The following is a 12060-nucleotide window of genomic DNA, read 5'->3' on the forward strand; positions in this document are numbered from 1 at the left end:
GCTCTATTATAAATATATTTATGTAGGAATGATTTTTAAACGAGCCGAGCCGTATGTGTGGTTGGTCAAACTGCTAGGGATAAAGTATGTGTGTGGTGTGCATGGGAGAGACCGGATGCGTGTTGTTATGGTCACTTGTTGGAGAACAAGCCCGACGACATCATGTTACAATAAATACTTCTGACTTAATCTGCGCGTTTCGCTTGGAATCCTTCACATCCGGATCCTATATTTGGGGGCTTCGTCCGGGATGCCCGAAGACATTCCAGTGACAGCCAGGAGCGGTCAGACGACGACGCGGAATTGTGACAGTTGAGGTTAAGGACGCGATGACAGCTACGCGTACGAGCATAAAGACGACGCCGATGACGTCACGCCACGCTACGATGATGATATCCACGACGAGAAAGACGACAACGCCAGTGGCAACGACGACGAGGGAGATACCACAGTTCAATTTCCGAGATCTGGAGGTTGGTTTCGGTCTGCCGAAATATAACGGCAGAAATAGCCCTATTGCAGCGTGGATTGAGCGCCTCGAAGAAAACGCGCAAATCCTCGGCTGGACGGAGACACAACAGTTGGTGTATGGGCGGATGCTGTGTGAGGGGACTGCCAAGAATTTTCTAGATTCGGAAACGGGCATAATCACGTGGGCGATACTAAAAGAACGATTGACCAGAGAGTTTGGTCATCAGGTGAATAGTGCGGACGTGCACAGGGAGCTAAGATTGGAGAAAAGGGGAAGATCGGAAGATAGTTTAAGCTATATCTATAGGATGAAGGGGATCGCAGCCAAGTGCAGCTTTATTGAGGAGGAAGCGATTATCGCGTATATAATTGGTGGACTTGGTTTTGACAAGTATGAAAAAATGATGCTGAGCGGGGCTAGATCTATTAAGGAGCTGAAGATGCGAGTTACGCATTGCGAGAAAATTAGAGAGGACGGCGAACCCAGGGTGGCGGGGCCCGTAAGAAACCGTGAAAACCGAGAAAGAGACAGGCCACAATGCTACAATTGCGGTGCAGAAGTCATTTAGCAGCCGACTGTAGGTTTAAGAAGAGAGGAACTCGTTATTTCAATTTTAACGAGTTTGGGCACATATCAGCTCAATGTAACAGTACCAAAACAAAGACTGTCTTGACAATACAAGAAGAAATAAGAAAAGAAGTCAGTATCCCGGGTGCCGCCCTGTTGGGTAGCCCCATAACAGAACCCGTTCTTATGTGCATTGACGGCAACAAAGTGAAATTTGTTAATAAACCGTGTGTTTTGATGGAGGTTAACTTAGAACGGAGTCTGCCGAGGAGAAAAAAAGAGCAAGAGATGAGGGATCGTAAGGAAGTGTGGCAACAGGCACGTAAAAGACAATTTAAATGTCACAAAAGACCTTTGCAGCAACGGGCTTCACGAGAGATGTCTGCTCAAGCAGAACTCATTGTTTCCAATAATGAAGAGGACGATGCGAACATGGCTGATGGAGATGTAAACATGGCCGATGTAAGTGTGAACAGTGATGGTTTGCACAGAAAAAGACTTTTGGATTACGGAGACATACCGTCTCCAAATACAGATGAACCACCCGATGATCAATTTAGAAAAGGATCTAAGGATTATAGTCATTTGAAGAATTCTGAAGATGAGAATAAAGAAAAGGAGAAACATAAAGACAAAGAGAAAGATATGGCTAAATCACAAGAAGGAATAAGAGACCCAGTCAAAATTTCAACACCAAAAGACACTGTATTCACTTTCAAGCTCGGTCGTAGTCGGATTGATGTTACTTCAATGGAAAAGAAAATAGGACCATGGATTGAGAAAAGACTTATTGGATGTATCAGTGAGCCAGAACCAATATGTGTTGACTTCATTTATAGTAAATTACTAGCAGGAAATATGTGGGGTGACGGCGGGTTCGTCGGACGGTCACGGAGAATCGCCGCGGGCATTGGATAGCATTTAAGTTGTACCGATGGAAGTGAAGTGTGCGTTAGTGAATTAGAGAATAAGTGAAATACCTGGAGGGGTTTTAGTTAAGCCTTACTTGTAATTTGATGATTGAAAGGTGTAATGTTTTATTGCTTATTCTAGTATTTTTTGGGAAGTGCTTTGTACATTGAATAATGTTTTAATTTGGTTACATGCTTAGAAGAATAAAAGATAACTGTATTGAAATGTAATTCTAGTAATGTTTTAAAATGTGATTGTTTCCGATGTAAAGATTTAACTTCTGTCATTTTAAAGGTATTGCTTTTAATGTTTTATTGCTAATTCTAGTAATGTTTTAAAATGTGATTGTTTCCGATGTAAAGATTTAACTTGTCATTGTAAAGGTATTGATTTTAATGTTTTGTATTGCTTGTAATAATTTTAAATTGTAATTGTGATACCTTTCTGTTTTGTATTGCTTGAAATAATTTTAAATTGTAATTGTGATGATTTATGTGTAACTTTATTGAAGATTGAATTGTGTTGAAATGTAAAAATTGATTTGCAGTGAAATGTGTAACGATTAATTTGTTATAATTGTAATTGTTATGTAAATTGTAAAATGATTGATGTATAAGTGTATTGAAATGTAGTTGTGATGATGATTGTAATTGTGATGATGATTGTAATTGTGATGTAAATTGTAATTGTGACAATTGAAAGCATGTTTAGAAGAATATAAGATGATTTTATGGAATGGAAGATTAAACATTGTTGAGGATGATAGAGGAAATGTTTTAAAATAATGTAAGATGATACATTGTATAGAGTGGAAGATGAAATGTAAAAGAATATGAGATGAAATGCTGTAAAAATATAAAAGACGAAGAATGTCATCCGAGGGTGAATGACAGTCAGGAATGACCGAATGTAGGAATGATTTTTAAACGAGCCGAGCCGTATGTGTGGTTGATCAAACTGCTAGGGATAAAGTATGTGTGTGGTATGCATGGGAGAGACCGGATGCGTGTTGTTATGGTCACTTGTTGGAGAACAGGCCGGAAGACATGTTACAATAAATAGTTCTGACTTAATCTGCGCGTTTCGCTTGGAATCCTTCACATCCGGATCCTATATTTATCTTACTCTGCAAGCGTACATATTCTGTCAACTTACAATCTATTTAATGGCTCGATTCAAATGTAAGAAAAGTAAATAACGTAAAAAAATCCTTTCAATGAGTTCGATTTTTCTGGTTTGATAGAATGGTTATTCAAATAACGAATTGCACTTAAAAATAATTATTAATGCCCGGTATTTATAAAGCAGATGAAATTGATGTTTACATTCGAAATCTAGTGTCTTCTTTATAAAGTCAATTTTAACTTTGAGCTCAAACTTTATTTATTAACTTCATTGTAGTTAATACATATTTGTGAATTTCATATATACATATATTCTGTTTTACATGTGACCGTTAAATCCAAATCTGGCGATTCTATAATATATTAAAAACGCACAAACACACTCGCCCGGAGACGCCAAGACGTTCTTGTGATGGACAGCCATTTCGTCAGATAGAACACATTCGAAATTAAGTTGAAAGCTTTGGCTTTGCATAATGGACAAACATTAAATACTTTTGTAATCTATATAACTAGATGAATTACCCGGCGATGCTCGGGCGGGTGAAAATTTCTATGAGGTCACCCTGACCCCAAGTTTCAACCCCTGTCAAAAACCAACTACGGTCTAATTTATAATATTATGAAATAGTATATGTAATAGATTTGACTGTTCTACATACTACATAAATATGTATATTGAAAACAATGAAATTACTTATGTAGCATGCAAACACACTTGCTTAGCCGTTTTTGTATGTAGCCCTTCGGTCACGAATTCCGAGCCCTTATCTTCGGTCTTTTAGCTAAATTTGACGGTTATATGTTCATGCATATCAAGCAGTTAGAAATTATGTGTATCTACATCGGTCAAATCATTGACATGTCCGGTATTAAAGAAGATGAAATAAAAAGACGTATGAATTGAAGATGGAGTGCATTTGAGCGAATGAATGTCGTTTTCAAATCAAAAATTCCACTTTTCCCGAAGAAAAAGATATTTGATCAATATGTCTTGCCAGTGATAAAGTGTGGATACAAAACTTGGGCATTGACCGCCAAAATGCTGCATAAAATCCGATGCACTCAAAGAAGTATAAAACAATGTATTCTTGGCGATATAACGAGAAGAGATAGAAAACGGAATACGTGGGTGAGAATTATGAGAAGGGTAGTGAGTATAGTGGAAAGAGAAATAAGATTGAAATGAAAATGGGCGGGTAACATAAGTAGAATAACGTAAAACGAGAGAACGTAAAAGAGTGCAATGAAGGCCACAGGGGACATGGGCGGATGAAATTAGAAAAATATGTGGCAAAGATGATGACAGTAGCCCAAAATAGAGATGAAGGAAACCTATTGGATAGGCTTTCATCCAGCAATGGATGGTGAATGGCTGCAGATATGTTCATATGTATGTACATTACGTTGAAAACCGTCTAATTGCAAAGCGCACAAACACACTCGCCCGGCATTGTGTGGAATATTATACATATTACATATATGGAAACCCTTCCGAAACTCGCCAAGGTTTTAACTTAGAGTTCCTTGAGATATATATATATATATATATATATATATATATATATATATATATATATATATATATATATATATATATATATATATATATATATATATATATTTTTATTTATATATATATATATATATATATATATATATATATATATATACATATTAATTTTTACTTTATCTACGTACATAGCATTTATATAACATGTGTAAATATTATTAGATATATTTGCCTCCTTCATATTACATATGTACATATTAGGGGCGTATTCAGGATGTGCTAATTGTGACCCACAAAATCTAGAACATGAAACGATATTGTTGCGTAGGGGTGGGTGGAGGATCCAAGAAAAGGCCAACGGTCGTTTCACAGCATTTATTGATGATTATGGTGACACACACACTGTCACTGCTCCGTCCAGAATGAATTATATCGCCTACGTACCGCCTTATAAAGGGTAGATCTCTCAGGACGCCTAATCTGTTTACCTGTTGTATAGTCACGTATTCGGATATGTATTTCCAAGTCATTGGGTCTTCCCGTACCGATTCTGAGAACTAACTAATAGCGGTCATTGTTTAGGCTAAATGCACTTAGAGTCCAGATATAATCTTTGGAAGTAAGTGCATGCATTTAGTTAACCGATAACAGATATCCGTTGGTCTAAGTACAATTCGCTCAATCCACGGCGTACGTAACATTGCCTCCCTCTTAGGTCAAATCGTCCCGATTGACCAACAAATCATAACTGATAAATCTGCAGTAGTTACATTTATCTTCGATATCAGTCACAGTTACATTTACCATTACAGTCGTTATCTTTACAGTTACAATGGAAACAATGACATTTAAAATCTATTACCGTTACATTAACGTTACCTTTACAATTTAAATTCTGTTACAGTTAGATTAACGTCACCTTTACAATTTAAACAATTACATTAAACCTTCGTTAAACTTCAATTTACGACACCTTTACAATGTAAACAAAAACATTTAAAATTTCGTTACACTACGATTTACGTCACCTTTACAATGGAAACAATTACATGAAAACTTTCGTTAAACTTCAATTTACGACACCTTTACAATGTAAACAATTACATTAAACTTTCGTTACACTTCAATTTACGTCAACTTAACAATGGAAACAATTACATTACATTTCATTTTACGTCACCTTTACAATGGAAACAATTACATTAACTTTCGTTAAACTTCAATTTACGTCACCTTTACAATGGAAACAATTACATAAAACTTTCATTACACTTCACTTTACGTCACCTTTACAATGGAAACAATTACAGTTATATTTCTAATCCCCTAAAATTAGTCATCCGATGTTTTACATTTGGAAATCATTCTTTGTCAGCTCTTCGGTCCAAAATTTTCTCACGTGTTTGGTCCATGTTGCTCGTATCACCAAAGTCCAAATTTGCTATGGCAGCCCCGTATTCCTGTCATGTGGTCCAGCATCCTGCTGCAGACCAACGTTCAACCCAGAACGTGCTCCAAAGCCATGTCCCACAAGAATGGCTCCCATCCTCACAAAAGTGACTTGGTCCATGTCTCTCGTGTCACCATCGTCCAAATTTGCTACGGTGGCCCAGTGTTCCTCTGTCATGTGGCCCAGCATCTTGCTGCAGACCAACGTTCAACCCAGAACGTGCTCCAAAGCCATGTCCCACAAGAATCGCCACCATCCTCACAAAAGTGACGGTTGACCCTGGAAAATGTGCACCCCTCAGTCTGCCACTCTGCTGGTGGTGCTTCTTTTCCGTTCCCTTGACCCTGGAAAATGTGCACACCTCAGTCTGCCACTCTGCTGGTTGTGTTTCTTTTCCGTTCCATTGACCTTGGTAAATATGCACCCAACAGTCTGCCACTCTGTTGAATGTGCTTCTTTTCCGTTCCATTGACCTTGGTAAATATGCACCCAACAGTCTGCCACTCTGTTGAATGTGCTTCTTTTCCGTTCCATTGACCCAACTGAAATCCATTTCTTTCTGATGTATTTTCCCGTTACATCTGCGAGATGATCTAAACACTGCTGCAACTGTCCATGTATTTTTTCAGGTACTCGTGTTTCCACTAGTTTCCAACTAGATTTTTTTCGATGTTGACGTATATCAATTGTTCCACTCTCTCTCGTTGAAGTCGCGATCTGGCGTTTCTTCGGTTTCAAATGCCCTCACGTGGTTGATCCAAGTCGCTCGTTTCCCCAACGTCCAAATTTGTTGCGGTGGCCCCGTCTTCCTCTCATGTGGCCCAGCATCTTGCTGCAGACCAACGTTCCACCCAGAACGTGCTTCCGTTGCCATTCCCTCTGAAGCGGTGCCTCTATCCTCCCAAAAGTGACTTGATTGACTCCGCCGACTGACCAACCAACATTTATCCAATCTGATAAATGTGCCTCTCTGCCGTTGCATGGTTTCGATTGAATTCCATTTCAATCCGTTTACTTTCCGACTCTTTGCGAGACGACACCTGTGACGTAACAGGTGGTTAACTAGTTTCCAATTAGACTCGACTAGTTTCCAATTAGATTTTTTTCCAGTTTGTTGACATCTGCCGTCAACAAACAGTTGAAGGGAATAGTGGCTTGTAATCGACATCTCTCAGTTGTAGTCGATCTCCGCTCCTCTTCTGACGACGATGCTTTCCCGTGGATCGTCGTCACCTACAGCCGCTAATTCTTGCTACTTGCGGCGAATTGACGAACTGCCCTCGTCCCGGTCGCCCTTTGGATGACTCTGCAATTGCCGGATGCTGCTCCTCGATGTTGCCCTTGACGACGCCTCAAGTTGTCCTCTCCCGGCAGCACTTGTACGAAACCTCCCGTTTCGTAACCTCCCTCCGTCATCCCGATGAATTCTTGCTCCTCCGCATTCCTGCTCTCCACTCCTCTTTTGACGACGATGCTTTCCCGTGGATCGTCGTCACCTACAGCCGCTAATTATTGCTACTTGCGGCGAATTGGCGAACTGCCCTCGTCTCGGTCGCCCTTTGGATGACTCTGCAATTTCCGGATGCTGCTCTCCGATGTTGCCCTTGACAACGCCTCAAGTTGTCCTCTCCCGGCAGCACTTGTACGAAACCTCCCGTTTCGTAACCTCCTTCCGTCATCCCGATGACTTCTTGGCGGCCACCGCCGATAATGTCAAAGTCGAGTTGCAGTGATAACTGCAATTCGACAACCGAATATGTGATGACCGATTCTGTGTGTTGCAGTGAAAACTGCATTTTTTTTATTTCGTGTCTCCATGGCTCGAACTCTCTCCTACAGCTCCCGAGGATGGCTTCGCTGTAGCTTCTCTTCCTTCGCTGGTGACTTTGTTCCACGGCCCATCTTGGATCCCACTTCTGACGACCAGTGATGCGTAGGGGTGGGTGGAGGATCCAAGAAAAGGCCAACGGTCGTTTCACAGCATTTATTGATGATTATGGTGACACACACACTGTCACTGCTCCGTCCAGAATGAATTATATCGCCTACGTACCGCCTTATAAAGGGTAGATCTCTCAGGACGCCTAATCTGTTTACCTGTTGTATAGTCACGTATTCGGATATGTATTTCCAAGTCATTGGGTCTTCCCGTACCGATTCTGAGAACTAACTAATAGCGGTCATTGTTTAGGCTAAATGCACTTAGAGTCCAGATATAATCTTTGGAAGTAAGTGCATGCATTTAGTTAACCGATAACAGATATCCGTTGGTCTAAGTACAATTCGCTCAATCCACGGCGTACGTAACAATATATTAAATGTATTTAAAATGCATTTGTATTAGATAGTACATGTTATTATTATAGCTAGTACGTGTACATATGTTATTCGGCAAGTCGTCCACTATGGCAGCCGCACGACCAGCCAACTCATACAACTGCATACAGTCGCGCAGTCTGCAGGCGTAGCCTCGACTAAGACTAAGCCTCGACTTTTTTGATAAGTTATTTTTTATATGAGCTAGGAGCCACTAAACATCTATAAAATCGCCTCTTTTTTACACCCACGAAAAGAGTCCAGCGTGCTTATTTAACGGTCGATTTAAACGCGCACAGTTGCATAGAAAATATCTTTCTCATACCGATGATGAAATTTTTTTTAAAATTGGTCCAGTTTCGGAGGAGAAAATTGAAGAATACGAAACCTCAATTTTGTTGATTTAAAATACGTATTATCTGGTCGAAGCGCAACTGTCGCATTCACTCAATATATATATTGATATATAATATATTGTCGCATTCACTCAATATATATATCGAAGAAAGGAACGGCAACAAAATTAAGGTTTAGGGTGTACAGCCCTCTTAACGGCCAAAGGCGACCTGTCGAGTTGCCGCACACAACTTGTTCGTACTCGCTCTCGAACTTAATGTGCGTACTTCCACAACTCTGTTATTTCTACTAGCTTTTTATTATATTACATTATTCCTATATAATAGGTCACACTTTTTGAATTTTTAAATTCACTTCACGAATACGATTCTATTTTAGATCCTCGTATAAATACCGCAACGGTGTTTTGTGGAAGTTCCCCATCCATAACAACGTGATTAAAGCAATTGCTAATGTTATTAAAGAATAAACGGTTTTGTTTGCAACTATTCTTGACAAAATATAAGATATGACGAACTCACAGCTCTCGACAGTTTTACGTTTTTTTCTTTGAAAGTGAAGTTCACGAGCGGTTTATTAGCTTTACTGACGATAGTTCTGAAAAAAACAGCAGAAGGTTTATTTTACCTTGTTGTAAATATTGTTGAAGAATTTCAAATTCAAGACAAATTGGTTTGATAGACTTACGTGTGATGGGTCAATTTTAACTAATTAAAGACATTTTGCAACAAGATGAATAGATATGAACAGGATAATAATTTTTCGATAGAAAAAAATAATACTTATTGAGTTAAAAAATACCACATTTTAAGAAAGTGTAATTGAAAAATTCTAAAGAGTGAAGAAATGAATTAATTGTATAAAAATAATTATAAAGTTCGTCTTAAAAAATATCACTTTTTATAATTTTTCATACATAGCACACCCAACGTACGCCACTGGTACATATAGTAGATATGTAATCAATTCCGACTATTCTACACAAATATGTTTAATTAGTGTTATATTGCAGAAATTTTCCATTCGACTGCATTCGACATTCGCTTTATCGTCTCTTCAAATAATCTCACACGTATTATCCACAGTTAGTTAACTGTTGTTAGTTAGTTTACACTGTCGATCAGTTGCGAAGACGTATTCGACTAACATAATCGCAAAGACAAACAAACTAATTAAACCGGATACGATGGGCTTTGACCGATCGAGCGACAAAACCGATGAAATGCGTACCCAAGTTTTCCACCAACTTTTCCGAATAACGACGCTGGAACAAGCCCTCACATACATATGTACATACATGTATTAGGCGGTTGCGTATTGCAATTTATTATTAGCGACTTGGTTAGATTTATAATCCCCAGGGACGACGTCGCTGTACTATTATACACCACCCAGGGCCAGCTTACACGTGCACTGTTTATGCAATATATATATGGGTCTACCTCACGGGCCCGAATTTGAAATGCCCGAAAACGCAAATATCGGAAGGCAAAGACCGAAAATCGAAAGATCTTAAGTCGAAAGATAAAAAAGGGTGCATGGTAAACGGTACATACTCACTTAATTTGCGCGAGCTGGATACTACAGGAACAAGAGGAAAAGGCTTTTCACATTTTCACATTAATACGGGATGAAAAGCCTGTTCCTCTTGTTCCTGTTGTATCCTTGTATCCGGTGTAAGCTATAAGTACCCAAGAAGCTTCTCAGGTATTCGTCTGAGAGCAGCGGGCATATACCTCTTTTTTTTTGGGGGGTGCCCTGAGAAGGGATGAAAAAACTGCATTTTTGCGAAAAAGCTCTATACGCCATAGCTTTTTAGAGTCGTTTAAGATTATTTTGAACAAAGCAGTCGATGAAATGTCAATGGAAGTGGTGCGTAATTTGATGGACGCGTGGCCGATCACGTTAAAGGGATTTATAGAAAATAGGGGTGGACATTTCGAAAATTTTTAAGTAATATGTTGTAAATAAAATTTGTTTTATGTTAATATGTATATATGTATATGGAGTGCATTTGGACGAATGAATGCTGTTTTAAATCAAAAATGCCACTCTGCCTGAAGAAAAAGATCTTAGATCAATGCGTTTTGCCAGTGATGACGTATGGATGTGAAACTTAGACACTGAACGCCAAGATTCTGCAAAAAATCCAATGCACTCAACGAAGTATGGAACGCTGTATGCTTGGCATAACGAGAAAAGACAGGAAGCGGAACACGTGGGTGGGAAGTATGACAAGGGTAGTGGACATAGTGGATAGAGTAAAGAGATCGAAATGGCAATGGGCTGGTCACGTGGCTAGAAGAATGGATGAAGGGTGGACAAAATATGTGCTTGAATGGTTCCCGAGAGAATGCAAAAAGGTAAAAGGAAGACTGCAGGGAAGATGGGTGGACGAAATTAGGAAAATGTGCGAGGTAAGATGAATAAGAGTGGCGCAAAACAGAGACAAGTGGAAGCGTGTTGGGGAGGCCTTCATCCAGCAGTGGATGGCGAAAGGCTGTAAATGATGATGATGACGAGTCTTTAGGTTGAATGCAATAGGTTTCGCTAAAAATTACATGAATATTAGCCGATGTAAACAAGAACAACTTTTTTGTGTTAACTCGCACATTTTCGCTTATTCTTTTTATTAAATTTTCGTTGGGTGTTTTTTTTATGTTTTCTTTTTAATAAAAGGTACTTTCTTTATGTATCACGTTTCTCATAACAGCTTTTTTCACTAGGAATGTAATGCACATACATACATAAATCATTTTTTGTCTTTGTTAAAATAAAATTTACATGTCAATATACATATTTAAAATACATTATATTAAATAATTTGTGTCTAAACATATATTATTTAATGTGAAATGTAGTTTGAAATCTGTCAGTGACGATGTATGTAAAAGTTTAATTTTTTAATAAAGTTTTTAGTCAACTGGTGAAGCTAAAAGTTTTGAAAACAATTATACTTTAAATAATTGAAGCATAATATTATAAAAAGTTGCAATAGCCATGGTCCGTAAATATGTACGAGTAACTGTGCCTAAAAATACGTTTTATAAATTTGAATCAAAAAAAAAACTTCATTATAATACATACACATATGTATGTATATATGTACATATTAGACATCAGTTACTTTCCGCTCAGATTTCAAGCTTGAATCCACATATAAAAATACAATATCATATGTTTTAAATATGTATATATATTTATTTATGTTGCTATAAAAATATTTAATTACGACTATGCTAATTTACACACATGTATGATTTAAATTTGTTTTTACATAAACAGCAAGGAGAATATAACTATGTACATACGTCAATCGCTATTCTTAATTTAAATTATTTGACTTGAA

This window comes from Arctopsyche grandis, chromosome 12 (assembly GCF_051622035.1).
Source record: "Arctopsyche grandis isolate Sample6627 chromosome 12, ASM5162203v2, whole genome shotgun sequence".
Taxonomy (NCBI): Eukaryota; Metazoa; Arthropoda; class Insecta; order Trichoptera; family Hydropsychidae; genus Arctopsyche; species Arctopsyche grandis.